The following is a 15361-nucleotide window of genomic DNA, read 5'->3' on the forward strand; positions in this document are numbered from 1 at the left end:
AGGTTTTGCTCTTTATAGTGTCTTTGCGGAAAGGAGAGCTGAAGTTAGATCAGCTAATTCAGCATCTAACTGGTGTGTCTGCGCAGAGATTAGCTGCCCACACCGCTTCAGTTTGTCAACTTACATGATATTAAATGAGCACACAACTTAGTCATCCTAATTTACAGTGTTGCATGGCCAAAATTCAATCAATATTGAGATCACAATTTTTTTGTCACGATTATTTTTTCATTGTAGTGATTAAACTGTTGTTCCACTTTTTACGTATACGCAACACTGGGGCTACGTCCACACGTACACGGGTATTTTTGAAAATGCAGATTTTTCTATGCGTTTGCACCTTTCGTCCACACAGTTACTGTCCCTCCAAACAGAGGACTCAGTACTGCTTCTATGCGCCATCTTTGTTTACTCTTTCCCGCCCAGGCTTCTAGACTTCTGATTGGCCAACATTTCTAGACGGTTAGGAATATATCGCCACCTGTTGCTTTGGCATGTTCCTGGCAGCGTTTTCCTTCATTTTTGGCGTTTATGTGTGGACGGGATTTTTTTTTTTTTTTTTATATTTGTAGAAAAATAAAATAGGTGCTCCTTATTAACCTAAATTTAGGAAAATCCGAAAAGATTTTCAATAGAAAAGTTGCACCAGAACTTAACACAAAACTAAATTCACGCTACATTTCTGTTAATTAAAACTCATTTGCAGAAAAATGTTTTTTTCAGCTAAATATAAAGTCTTTCACATTATTCACTGTACCTGCATGACGGATGTGATGAAAACTTTAGCCAGATCTTTTGTCCAGTGTGTTTCTTCAGGCCTTCATTACTCACTGTGTTTATTTTATATTTATCATTGGCCAAGTGGAATACAATTGTGTTAGCGACTTCAGTGCGTCTTTGTGAACTGTATGCGTACACTGAGCAGCTGTACAGGCTTGTTTTTATGGACATCTAAGTTGTTGTTGGATGATTCAGCTTAGCAACCATTGCACTGTTTTTCTTGGCCTTCATGCAATCATTGTATTGCAGTTTGATGTGTTTTCAGATGTCTGAATAAGTTAGTTGCGTTTCTTTGCATGTGATTTCTTCTTAGGAACATGTATTAAATCCAAAGTATTTTCTAAACAGCGAATGATGAGCCACTTCAAGGGCCAAGTTTTTTACTTTCTGCAATGGCAGACCTTTAATATTTTGTTGTATATCTGTCTTCTAATGTAAGATTACTCATCCAAACTAGTCCAGGAAACTTCAAGCTGCGCAATCCAAAATCCACCCTGACAGTTTACATTTACTTTAAGTGTAACTGAAAATTTGATGTTCTAGTTTTTGTTTTGTTTTGTTTTAACTTTTGGCATCCTTTATTCAGACAAAGTGAATGTTTCCCCAACTATTTAATGGTTTTGAAATTTGTCCTCTGCCTATGGTGTAAAACAACGTATTCAGAAACAGATTCAAATTCTTGAGAGCTTATGTCTTGATGCATGCTTAATCATCCAGGTAAGTAAATCCTAAAAGGTTGAGTCTATTCATCTGGTCACAGCATTTTCAATGGGAGAAATGTTTCATAACTCATCCAAGTGACTTCTTCGATCTCAGCTGACTGCTGGTTTCGCCAACCTTATAAACAGTACAGTTGCACAATAACTGAAACCAGCCCACTGAATGAACAATAGCTGTGAGGGGACTTGGATGAGTGACAAAACATTTCTCCCATTGAAAATGCTACGTCCGGACGAACAGAATCAACCTTTTGGGGTCTCGAGAGCTTAGTTAGCAGTTGGCAGAGCTAGCTAGTGCTAGCTACAGATATAAACATTACTTTGACAGCAACTGCTGCCTTTTGAGGCAAGATTGTAGACAAAAGCAATAACAAGAAATTAATCTCATGAAAATGTTTAACAGTTTGTAGTAGAAACTATACAATTAGAGTAGAAAAGGTTCTATATTTAACCATTGTCAGGGCAAATTTACATTTCTGTGCTTTGAAGTCAGTCGTAGTAGTAAAGTTTACGCTCGATTGCCGGAAATTGTGGAAGAGGTTGACAATCAAGTTTTATCTAAATGGTGGTATTGATTGTTGAAAGTTTGAATCAGAAAGGCAGAAAAAAAGCAGATGCACCATTTTTTCACATCACATCTCACAAGTACAACTGCTCAGCTATTGTGCTCTACTTTGTTTTGCTGGAAATACTTGTGTTTTTCCTCATTTTCTTTTTTTGTTTCCACCTGGACAGTCACATCTTCCTACCTTTGCCCCTCCTATCTCCTTTTTACCCCCCCTTTCCTCTCTTTATCCTTGTGTATCACAGCGTTCTTGTCATAAGAATGAATTGAATTTGTCCCCTTCACTACAAACAACAATAGACAGAGTAGGGACCTTCAGGAAAACAAATCACCACCTCCTGTCCCCGTTGGGGATTGAATGTTTGTGAGTCTACTGTCTATGCACGTGTGCATGTGTATTGCTGATGAGGCTGAAGGGGCAGGTGAGGAACAGACCTATGCCAAAGAGGTACCCAGGGTCATTTATTAACATGTCATCCTCACAGTGTCTGTTGAACCAGCAAGAGATCGAGACAAATGATGTTAATAATAATAAGTAGCCCTGTGGTGAAACTAGGAGGTCTGCACTGCTGTCCACGTAGGGCACCTGATGCTTATTATTAAAATTAAAAGGTGATAAGTTAGCGTCTGCACTGCTCTATCTAGAAATGCAAAAGGCATCAAAAGCTTAACAATGGGACTCGGGTTCCTACATAAGATGAATGCATTCTTTTTTGTTTAATGTTTCTACTTCATCTCAAAGCATTATGTTATTACTATTATAACTAAGTACCACTGTAGGTTATATGAGTTGTGTCAGATGTTTAAATTAAAGATGGGTACAATTTCAAAAGACAGGCTTTGTGACAAAAGCCAAAAATATCACCGATCCATCAGTAGATGCTCTGGCTCATTGGGCGGGATGACTAACTCAGCCCTTAGTGTGACACATCCACATTCAAGGACACTTCTTATATCCTCAATCATGAAAAATGCATTACTGAGGTATCTTGAAATCTCATGTGGGCTTGCCATTTGTTAAACCCATGTCATAGTGTTAAACAATGAGCTATACTAAAAAGGTGGCACCTAAAAAGTTCAGAGTTTCCATCTAGTTTTGTTGTAGATCCCAAATTTTGGATTCACACACGCACACAGTACCACTTAATTTTGCATGTTTAGGATTTTTTGATAAGATTGCTCACATTCAGAGTAGTTTAAGTGATATATCACAATAATACTTTACAGAGTTATATTCTGTCATGTAGTTTATAACAAAGCTCATCTTATTTTATTGGCACATTCAGAATGTTGAAATCTAATTTCAGCGTAAGTAATCTAGAAATAATGGTATTAGTAAATGCTGTTATTTGACGTAGGAGATTAATTTTTGTATTTTAACCTCCTTTTCTTGTGGCAATTAAAAAACTAAACTATAATATAATATGCTATATTACCTGTACAGTCCAGTAATAACAAAATACAACAGAATAAGAGAACAATATGTTAAACAGAAATATGTGATTAATGAATGAGACGGAGTAAAAGGCACATCTCTGTTAGAATGTGCAGCAAGATCCGATTAATAAAATGGGAAAACACTGAAAAGGTTTCAGTACTATTCATATCCACATCTTGTAACATTCACTGGAGTCAGTCATTTTCATGCAGCATTCATAATTTTATCGCACAAAGACATTTTGTAAAAGGGAACAAGCTCAAACCTTATTCTCACATAATAGCCCCATTGACAACATAGTAATTCAACCTTAGTGCATGACCACTGGAGGCCTGTTTCAGCTATTCAGACCACGAGAATATTCCTTTTATGACCATGTTTAATTAATTGTGGAGGAAGGGAAGACACAAAGACAAAATGGCTTGGCTTTAATTGGCTTGACCGAACATTTTCATTACAGAGAGGGTATATCTATCTCAGACAGTTTCAAAGACAAAACTTGGTCTTTTCAGGAAATATTGTGCTTTATGCGAGTATGGCAGCGTGGGTGATTTGTAGCTACTTTATGCATAAAAACAGAAAGATATGAATGGATAAATGCAATATCTTTCATTACCAAGATTTGCAGTAATGGAGGCAATTCTAGTCAGTTAATTTAGCTGTCTGATGTTATATAGTAAAAAAAAAAGTTTTAATTTCAATGTAATCTAGCCTGACAACACACACACACACACATATGGAGAGAGAGAACCTTCTCCTCATGTTTGTCACCAGTTTCGTCGCAGACTGTTGTGGGATGGAATCCCATTCTTTAAACACTGTTCGTCACAAGTCAGCCAATGTGGATGTGTTGGTCATCTGGCAAACTGATCCCACAATGTTCAGTGTGGTTGAGGTCAGTCCATCCTCTCCACTCCCAAATACTGGAGATAGTCTCTGTGAAACCCCACTCTGTGTGGCGAGCGTTGTCATCTTGGAGGATAGTTTTCAGTTCCAGACCAGATTTGTCAAGTTTGTCATTGCTCCAGCCCATATATTCAACTCTGCCTACCTGCCTGCTCGACCTACAAATGCATTTTCCTTTCTAATGTGGAACCATTTAGGGGGAAATAAACAGGCTTTCCAACAGTATAAGATTTATTACAAGAGGCACTGTTACAACAAAGAAATCACTGACCAAACACAAATGTTCTCACTTTTTCTGCTAAGTTTATATAGACAGAAACTGCTTTAATTTTTGGTCACACATTCATAAACGAGCTGAGGTTTTGGTAGCATCACAGCTGCAGATTGGCTGAGCATGACTGAACATAAAGGTGCACTAAAGGTCTCCTCTTAATGAGCTTTGTGACATAGTGTGTTATTCTGCTGGAATCAACCATCATAAGTAGGGATGGGTACCGGTATCATGGCACCGGTTCTGACATAAACGGTAGTAACCAGACCGAAAAGCAGCGCACATTTCAGTGCTTTATTTCGGTGCTTTTTTTTTCTGAGATGTCATACACTTTGGATTCTAGCCAATCATTTTACCTTTCCGAGGATAGTAGGCGGGGCCAGGTACGTACGTTCTTTTAGAGCAGAGCTACAGAGTAAAAATGCCCAAGGCGAAGCGGTCAAAAGTCTTGCTGTACTTCACAGCAAAAGATGCAAACTCAGCAGCCTGCAACAAGTGCTTTAAGGTGATACTGTGCAAAGGAGGTAACTCCTCGAATCTGATGAAACACCTGGCAACGCATAGCGTTTTTTTAAAAGCCGAGAAATGCACCGTATTTGATAGCTTGCTGCAAGACCTCACACCGAGCAGCACATCTACTGCGGGTGTGGTGCCTGTTATCGGACCCGGAGTTAGCAACATCCCCCAAGAACCCGAAGAGGAGAGTCCTGGCCCCTAGCCCTGCCAGTGTAGCAGAAATGATGACGGATGATGACGGCAGCAGCAGCCGTTCTTCTCTGCGTGAGTAGCTTCATGTTGTTCGTGTGTAATTTACGTTGAGTAGGCTAACCACGTTATTAAATTAATGCATGTAAGGTGAACTAGCAAACACCGTCGTAGTTACATGCGGCTGTCTTCTTGTTTGATGGCAGATACTCCCTTCACCCTGGCCAAAAAGGCTAAAATGACCAAAGAAAAAGTGGAAAACAGTTAAAAATGAGAGGTTTTTGGACAAAGTTTGTGTTTTTTCCATTGTTTAAGCACTGCTTCCAGCCAAGAGTGATACCATATATGCCCTATAGCTGCAGAAAAGGCTAACATTGTTATCTTTTTACAAAAAAAACAGCTGAACATGAGAGGTTTTTGGACAAAGTTTGTGTTTTTTCCATTGTTTAAGCACTGCTTCCAGCCAAGAGTGAGACCATATATGCCCCATAGCTGCAGAAAAGGCTAACATTGTTATCTTTTTACAAAAAAACAGCTAAACATGAGAGGTTTTTGGACAAAGTTTGTGTTCTCCATTCTTTAAGCACCGGTTCAAGCACCGTTTAAGCAGCGGCACCGTTTCAAAAGTACCGGTTTGGCACCGGTATCGCATAAAACCTTAACGATACCCATCCCTAATCATAAGATGGGCACACTGTGGTCATGAACAGGATGAAAATGGTCAGCAACAAGAGGTAGGAACAACAACTACACCATTACACCACCACCAGCAACTTGAACCACTGATGCAAGGCATGATGGACCCATGTTATCATGTTGTTTATGCCCAATTCTGTTTCCAACTCCTGAATGTTCCAGTAGGAACTTTATACAGCATCCTCTGTAAATCCTTGAGATGGTTATGAGAGAAAATCCCAGTAGATCAGCAGTTTGGGAAATACTCAGACCACTCTGTCTGTCCCCAACAGCCACGTCACAATCAAAATCACTAAAATAACCTTTCTTCTCCATTTCTGTAGGTAATCTTCAGTATGTCCATCCATCCATTTTCATCTGCTTATCCAATTCATGGTCTCAAGGTCTTCACCCTGGACAGGCCAACAGTCTCTATCACAGGACTGTGTGTGTATGTAAATGTAGTACATCCATATTAACTGCGATCGCTTTGTTCCTTTTGGTCTAGAATGTAGGTGCTTTAATGTTGTTTTTTTGTGCATGTGCTCTAAGCTTTATCAGATATCCATTTAATTTATTAACTAAAGAAGCTTGGTGAATCTGCATTTCCTGAGGCATTGTGAGTGAATTTAGCATTCCATTAGCTGCTACATTTTACAGCTGTCATTCAGATTTACCTGTGGTTATGAACAAATATGCTGCTGCTATTGTAAGCCTTATCCCAAAGCAATAAACTGTATGTTCATGCAAATTCAGAGGCGTTCAGTGGTGATTATGATAAGTGCAGTAATCTCCTTATCTCATCACAGTCTCTTTGGTTACTGAAATGTGCTATGAAATGCATCAATACACACAGAAATTGAGCAAAACTGCAACTAATGCCACAGTCTTTCTTCCTTATGTTCTCCTTACAGCGTTATGCTGATGGTGTGGAACTACACCAACTACATCAATCACAAAGTTGGAAATCTGCTAAAAGTGCAGTTACCGGTGCAGTTATTTTTCGCAGATGCAAAAGAAATGTGTAAGCCTTGTTTCACACTTGTTTTACCAGCTGGCTGCCATACCGTTCCATACGGCATCAGATTTGACAAAGACTTGCAGGTCACGTTACACCAACCGAAGGAGCCCTTTGTTCAGAGTTGATCATTCCCGGTATTGCGTGATGAAGACAACAACAGCGAATCTGCCCGGCAACAAACAGGTCAACATCAATATTTCTCAGCATTTCAGTCACAAACTTCATATTTAATAGCCTGTCAGTCAGTGCTAATTACATGGTGAAGTAACTCTGGCCTGTTGTTCCAACAAAAGGTTGTGATACATTCTGTTGTTTGCTAGTAAAGCACAGCAGTGACCCTGATGACCTTGCAATAAATTACACCTTTACTTCAATATGAGCAGATATCTGTTATATCATCTGCGCAAGGACACGGGCTACAATAGCAGCAGAGTGACAGACACAATAAATAACATTTAAGGACTCAACATGTCACCTGTAAATACCCATAAATGCCATTACCTCACTTCATAGCATGTAGCCATAAACGGGTGATGAATAGAGTCTTCCAGTGCATCAGTACAACAGGTTTCTAAGAGCCCATTGATTTTGGATTTGAAAGTGAGCGTTAACGCTGAGCACTTACAGCAACTTGCTGACAGTACAGCAAACACTCCCACAAAAGCTATTAGCACCTTGTTAATGCTTTCAGCGCCTTTTCACATAAGCCAAGGTCACATAGCCTTTTCAGTTTTGTCACGCGTCACAAACAGTCTGAGATTATATAAATAAAAACATATGGAGATGGGTGGTGGGAAAAAAATAGAAAAGTTTTGTGGTTAATTATGCCACATAATTCAATTTTGATTAATAATTAATGTCTCCTTTCCTAACTAAATATCTATAATTAATCAACAAGTCATAGCAAGAGAGTAGGCTAATTGGTTTGAAAACACAAACCTGAATACTTAATTCATAGAGGAGGCTGACATCGCTAATTGCTGGAGTAATCAAAGCTCCACCCTTTGGGATTTGACGAAGAGATTGGTAAGTGGGGGTTAGCGTGATCCTTCATAGCATTATCATGACAGCTCCATTTATAACCAGATGAATATCACAGATGACAAATACAGTAAATGGCGAAAGGCTTGCTGCATTAGGCTGTCTGAATGATAAACTCGACTGATTGAACCATTCGAGGGGTTTCACTTAAGACTGACTTGTAGCTGTTTCACACACGCCTCCTAAGTAGCGCGCGGTGTAATAACTCAGTCAACGCGAGAGCACCTGTGTTAGTGAAAGGGCAAAAAGATGGCTTCGGAGTTCAAAGCAACACCGGGACAAGACAAACATGTTTGTTGGATACTCGTCTGCATATCAGGTAAAAATGTAAAGGCATCATTTCAAATGCATAAAAATCAATTCCATGAAAAGCCTGAAATAAGGACTTTACTATCAGATCGTTATCAGAAACTATAAACGAGACAACATAACATGTCAGTTGAAGATCAATTAAAAGAAGCCAAAGGACTGAGATAACATGTTGGCCTTGAATAAGTTCAGAATTTCCTCCACATGTATATAAATGTGTCATACAGTCTGGCAACTCAACTGTTAGGACCACTGAGGTATAATCATAAATAATAAATCAATCAATAAAGGAGCGTTTTCCTTCCAGGATTTCCTTTTAATGGACAAATTGTTTATATTTTACCAGCTGTAAAAATTTGGGATTGGGCTCAGACCACAGAGGCAGGGTTGGCAAAAATTACAGATGATGCAGAATAAAATACAGTATAATGAGTGAATGATGAATAGTTAAAAGTCCAGTAGAAATGGTAAGAGGTAAGAAGAAACCCCAACAAGGAGTCTTGATGATGAAACACACTAGGAATATCTGCTAAACACACTTTTTTATCCAAGTGAAACGTGGTGTAAAACAAGCACTAGATTTGTCTTGAAAACTTGGAGTTGAAATAACACATGACTCCTGCTAAAGGCTCATTTGCATGGAGAGCATCTCGCAAAGTTTGAAGATGGGACTGTCATACTCCATTCATGCATTGTTATCACACTAAAACGCTGCTATCCGTTGCACATGACCTCCAATAAGGATACACATGAATGATAACAAAGCTCCAAACAAAGAAATGTTGCAGAGTTGAGACTTTAAGTGTGATCTCAGTTTGAGGTGAAAGCTGATTTAGAGCTGCGGCGTGACCTGCTGGATCGCAGATTACCGGTTTGGAAAGTAATGTGTCAAACTTTGCCGACAATCTCAGGACCGTTAATTCACAGGAGACCGCTCGTGCCTCAGTTTATTTTTATTGAGCCTGATTTTCTAAGGCCATTGGCGCAGAGACTTTGTGCAAATTCCTGCCACCTGCAGCCACCTCTGGCACTGTTAAAATCATCAAACCTAAAAGGCACTGTTGTCTCCTTAACGACTTGTGGCACACCTTTTCTTATGATCCTGATTTGCTTAATTCTAATTTTCAACATCTCACACTATTCTTTTTTAGAAAAGATATTCTTTCTTCATCTACTGATTTTGTTTAATGTCAATTTCTACTTAAAATGGGCATCTATTTTTGTCACCAGACAAGATTTATTACCACCACACAGGTGACAGCGAACTTGGCTGAAATTAGAATACGTTTTGTCCATGACATGGGCACATCCATGGAGGGGCTGCAACCTTGTAGGCTGTTTCCTGCTCAGGGGAAAGGCACCTGTGAGTGTGTGTGCGTGCTCTGAAGGATACTGTATGCAGACATATATAGTATATAGAAGAAGCGAAAACCTGTAAGAGAAAAAGTCAGAATGTGGAAATGCAGGTGAGCAGGGGAATTAGGGATATTCTTGGGCAGAGTTTAGGGGACACTTCACTGATGTATCTCCACTGGCCTGAATTCACAGTTGGGGTGTTTTATCTGCTTAACGGTGTCACCTTCAGAACCTGGCAAACTAAATTTCCAGTGCAATGTAGCAGTAACATTAATACGTTAGCCTTGCTTGATTTAATGTTCCTGGGTTAGACATACAAATCAGTTCAAAGCAATCTTAAGAATTTCACTACTAAAGTATCTTTTTGTCCTTTGATTAGTAAGTGCTGAAAGGGCTAAAGTGGTAGCATTGCTGAGCTACTAATGCACAAAAACTGGCTGAGAGTTGTCCATCATTGGTCATGATGCCCATAGGTTGCACTTAACATATCATACTAATAGAAGACAAAGTGTAGTTGCTGCAAATTGTTTACGAGGTAGTAAAATCTTTCCCTTGAGAAGTGATCTGTAAGAGATAACGGCGATATATTTTGAGGTGACATGCTTTGCATACCTACTCTTTTGCAGCAGAGCCGGGAAATCTTTTCACACTCTGTCATGTTTCCACTCTTTTTACTCCCTCGCAGGTTTCTACAAAATAAAAGCGACAATCTTTGGAGATGTTTCCTCTCTCATCGCCTCCGCAGGGGTCAGATTGCTTTCCTTCACACTGCTTGCAGAGCGCTTCCTGGGGGTCAAGAGGCTTATTTTGTTAATTGATTGTAAGCGTTGTATGACAGCTCCCTTGATACTGGTGAACAAGTCTGACAAAGAGCCTGGTCACCAGCAGCAGTGATTGATCTGTGGGATCGATAGCTAGCGTTTAGTGCAAATACAGAAAAGGTTCATGTTGGCTGCTAATGGTGATGTTTGCGGGTTTCCACCTGGTCTAATTATTTTCTAAGGCATTGACAGCTGGTAATCCTTCGCTGTTTGTCTTTTTTTGTCGCTTATGGGTAAAACATGGCACTTGGACTCATCAGAGAGATAAAATTTCTCCTAAATTACATAAAAAAAAGGTTGTTTGTTCTGGGAAATTGGTTTTGTTAATGCAACTTTTGTCCCTTTCGCAAACCAGTCTGTTTTCAGCTATGCTGTTTACAACCTGTAACCTTCCATCAGGGCTGTGAGAGGAAGTTGATAAAAGGACAATGAAGGAGGATGGTATTACGATGGAATGTAACAACGCCATAGAGTAACCATTAATATGCTCCCCTTTTCTCCCCTCACACTCTACTTATTTGACCATTTCCCCATCACTGCCAACTTCAGGAGCATCAAATTACAAACAAAAAAATCAGCCTTCGTCACAGCTGAGGCTCACACGCGCCAAGTTGGCAGGCTTTGGCGGCGGGCATCATTCGAATGTGTCTGCTCTGATATTTCCCCTTTATCTCCCATGACCTGATAATGTGAACCCTCTAATGAAGCTATTGTGTGCCTGTCCAAAGCCATTGTCTTCCAGAGGCAACTTTCTTTTCTCTATTCGACATGTGCTACCCTCACTGATGAGCACACCTGTAATGGCCACATCTCTGGCTTCTGACTTTGTATGCCTTATCATTGTTCTCAGTTCTGGTCAGTCTCCTACTATCTGCACAGGCAATTTATTCTTCTCTTCCACCGCTTTTTCCTCAGTTTATCTTTGTAATTGTGGTTGTTTGATGCCCAAACCTGCTAGGACAAAAAGGTTACAAACGCTGATTGAAGTGTTAATAGTCAGTGTTTACCTAAAAACAGGAAGTTTATGCATCTATTAACACCTTCTTTGTGCAGTAGATTTGTTGTGTACACACTTGGAATAAGAAATTATCACGAGATAGAGCTCACTCTGAAAAATCGTACATGCAGTACAGCATATTTACAAGTTGATCAATTCTAGCATGTTGAATTAGAATTAGAATTAACTGAAATAAATGTCCTGCCTGTTGCATGCTCTACCCATATGTACACAAAACTGATTATTTTCAGCAGTATGACTGAAGCAGACTACTCCCTATTGTTTGCAGTATGTTACAAAGGCTAATTTCAGACAATGGCTGATTGTCCTGACATTATCCAGAGTTCATGTGTGAAAATGGTGAAACAAAGCTTGCATATAATATATTTGGTTGAGATGTCTGTTGTGCTTTAGCCACTCAAAATGCTGGGCTGACTGTGACATACTTTAAACTGGACAGTGTTTTGATCATTGTGATGAAACCAGCTGATTTATTTTTGTCTCCAGAATGTACTTTACCTTCACCAGGGCTCATCTGAGTCGGTGTCTGCGATGCTGTTATCGCACTGCGTACTTTTTGTTACCCTGTTATTGCATACACTGTTACACTATGAGCTGTGTGGAAGGAAAACATATGTGAAGGTGATTTACATTCATGTCTAACACACCTGTCAGAGACTGAACTGACTGCTCACATTCATGTTTAAATGTCATATTCCACTACATTCCCCCTGACAAAGTCAGAGATATTTCTTCTTTATCCATAAGAAAAATAAAACACAGGAGCGTGGATGAGTATGTGACTGCCTTCTTTCATTTTTCATTTCCTTATGTAAACATTGTTGTGTTAGAGGAATATCATTTTTCTGAGATGCAAGAGTAAATTTTTCTTTCATGCCAAGATTTCCTGAAACTCATACCAAGAGTGACACACTCAGTGTGCTCGCAGACAGTGAGAGCCAAGCAACGAAGACACCTTTGATGAAACAAGCAGAAAAGCCTTTGATGTAGTGTGAGTTTATGAGGCTGATTCCAGCTGCTTTGTGCTCCTCAAGGCCGTCCTCCTACGACTTCTTCCACCAAATTAGAAATGGCACCTGTACACCTCCCTTATTCTTAAACAATCAGCGTTCGCTGTTTTCCTCTTGTTTGTCTGCTGCATTGCCACATAACATATTTGTTCTATTATGTACGGCTCACCGTGGAGGTTGTACAGAATTAAGCAGTGGCAAAAAGAGAACCACGTTAAAAGCAAGTATGGGACAAACATTCGTCCGTCTCTTTTCTTCTATTTTCTATTCATATTTAGCTTCTGGCTAAATATAAATAATAGTGGGAAATATTCTGGGTCAAATTTGAACTTTATCTTAGCCCAGGAATTCTAGGCCCCCCAAAAATCCCTTATAATAAGTTTCAGTATCAAATTTGGTACCACTGATCTATTCAGAATGCATAAATAGCCTGTCTGACTTTAATAAGGGGATGATTAATCCTCAAATAATGCTTCAGAGATCTATAGTGATCAATATTCATTAATATTATTTGGCACTCAGAACACAAAACATAAAAATGCGTTATTGCTAAATACTCTATTCAAAGCAGTGGTGGGCAACCTTGCATGTGTGGGACTTGCACATGTGTATTCCACACCCACATTCATTTATGTGTGTTTTGGGTTGCTTTAAGAAAATATTCCAAGTATATAAGAGTCAACCACTTACCCACCTCTGGGTGCTGGCAGGATGTGTCGATGACCAGCTGTCAGAGTGTGAGAGGCGGGCACACTGTAGACAGACCACTGTCCATCACACGGCTGGTTTAATTATGATATAGCTGACCAAGTGGATACATTTAAATTACAGTGATGATACCAAAGTTTAAATATTATGTGTCAACTTAAGCCCTTTTCAGTATTTCATATAGATATGAAGTATAATATTTAGCCATTATAGAATCAGAAACTTTAATTTTTTCATAACATGACATAATTATCATATTTATATTCAGTGAAATGCATATGATAGTCTTTTTTGTATGCTAAGTCTTGTCAAAACAATATTAACCAATAAAAGGTTTAATGTTGGCCCCTAAATTTATAAGACTAAATGCATATAGAACATAAATTTGGCATTCAGTACTTAGATAAATGTAGCACTGACTGATTATGTTTTACATCCTTATTAAATGGCAGAACTCTGTGTATTTAATACTGTAATTTTCAAGCATGACAGTGCTGGTAAATATTTCTTAAAGGAATAATTGATATTTCAAAAATGTTCCGTCTTACTCAGTCTATACTGTTGTTTGTTTGCACAGCAGAACAACATAGTGCACACAGCGTTGGAGCATTTTATATTTTTCAGGTGTGCCTGCTTATGATGAAGCCACTACAGAAGTCTCATACTATCAGGAAACAGCTGTCCAGCTCTAATCTTTTTATGAGCGATATGCTGTTTTTAATGAAAGCCCTCGCAGCTCTCCACAATCAGCTGGCCATATCAGAGCTTATATTTCATCCTGCTATTGTGATGTCATCACCAGGCGCAGGCATAATACATAATTCCCTGTGTTATGACAAACTGTGGCCTCAGGCCAGAGAGGTATATGAACGCTTTTGGGCCCATGTCAAGTCCATGCCATTTGTGCTGGAACAATCGCTCTCGGCTTGTTGGTTGATCATATGAAATGAGGGCTGGCATCAAACAACAAATAGGTCAGGGCCATTTGAATAAAAAGTGAGGAAGTCAAACGAATGGCTTTGCAGCTTGAGATGCCAGTGGTTCCACCTTACTTCGTTCTCAAAATAGTAAAAAGCAGTGGCATAGTTTTCTTTCACAGATACCCTGAACAGCTTTGGTCAAAATATAAACATATATTGATGTGATATTTATATATTACAGGTATATGGAAGTTGTAGTTTAATTAAACATTATTCGTGTCCTTTAATTGGTCAATATATACACCACTACCATTTTTTGTATTTCTATATTCAAGCCTTTCAGAAGCTTTGCATCAAAGCATCAGTGGAGCTTTGTCTGGAACAACAATATGCTTTTTATTCAGCAGTTATAGTATTTATTTTACTGTATATATCTTTTTTACTGTCAAGGTTTAAGAGGCTGTACAAAGTACTTAATTTTGACAGTATGTACAAAAAACCAAAGTGCTGGACAAAGTGAAAATGTGATTAATGCTTTCACTGTAATTATTTGAAGTCATTTGGGGAACATAGATGTACCGAATGGGGTTCATTCCCTGGGCACCGTGAATGCCCAGGGAAACCATCAAATAGAAATACAGTTGTTGTTTTTTTGTATTTGTGAATAACGACTGATCCACTAGCTAAAACCAGTGGCTAACTAGTTTCTCTATCCTATCTCAGGTTCTACCCATGGTTAGAACTCAGCTTCACCATCTCAGGCTACAGCTGGAGGATCCCCCTACAGCACCTACAACCAGAACCTGCACATGGACAGCTGGGTTGTGTACCACTGCTGAGCTCACAGAGACTACAGAGCTGAAGGAAACAGTGAAGTTGGAGTTCATCCACGAGAGGAGAGACAGGTGAATGATACCCAGGACCTCAACAAGTCTTGGTCATATTTCCATACACTACTTTCATATAAAGCACTTTTAATAGATATTTCAGTCTGGTCCAGGAGAGCCAAGTGACTGGAAGGCAAACACTGAATTTAAATAGAGTTATAGTGCTACCATGGCTAAAATAAAATATAATATTATATCATATCCTTTAAAA

General features: G+C 39.1%; 1 protein-coding gene across 4 annotated transcripts in view; it reads left to right on the top strand.

Moving 5' to 3' along the window:
* Nucleotides 1-15361, top strand: part of LOC100691448 (teashirt homolog 1) — a 171802-nt gene that overhangs the window by 82996 nt on the left and 73445 nt on the right. For 2 of the 4 annotated variants that reach the window (XM_025902152.1, XM_025902149.1), the window contains one exon: nt 14987-15168. The gene's annotated coding sequence lies outside the window, so the exon portion shown is untranslated. Of the gene's footprint in view, nt 1-6403; nt 6511-7113; nt 7264-14986; nt 15169-15361 lie in introns of those variants that run through there. The other 2 variants (XM_025902150.1, XM_025902151.1) reach the window with 2 other exon arrangements.

This window comes from Oreochromis niloticus, linkage group LG22 (assembly GCF_001858045.2).
Source record: "Oreochromis niloticus isolate F11D_XX linkage group LG22, O_niloticus_UMD_NMBU, whole genome shotgun sequence".
NCBI classification, from domain to species: Eukaryota; Metazoa; Chordata; class Actinopteri; order Cichliformes; family Cichlidae; genus Oreochromis; species Oreochromis niloticus.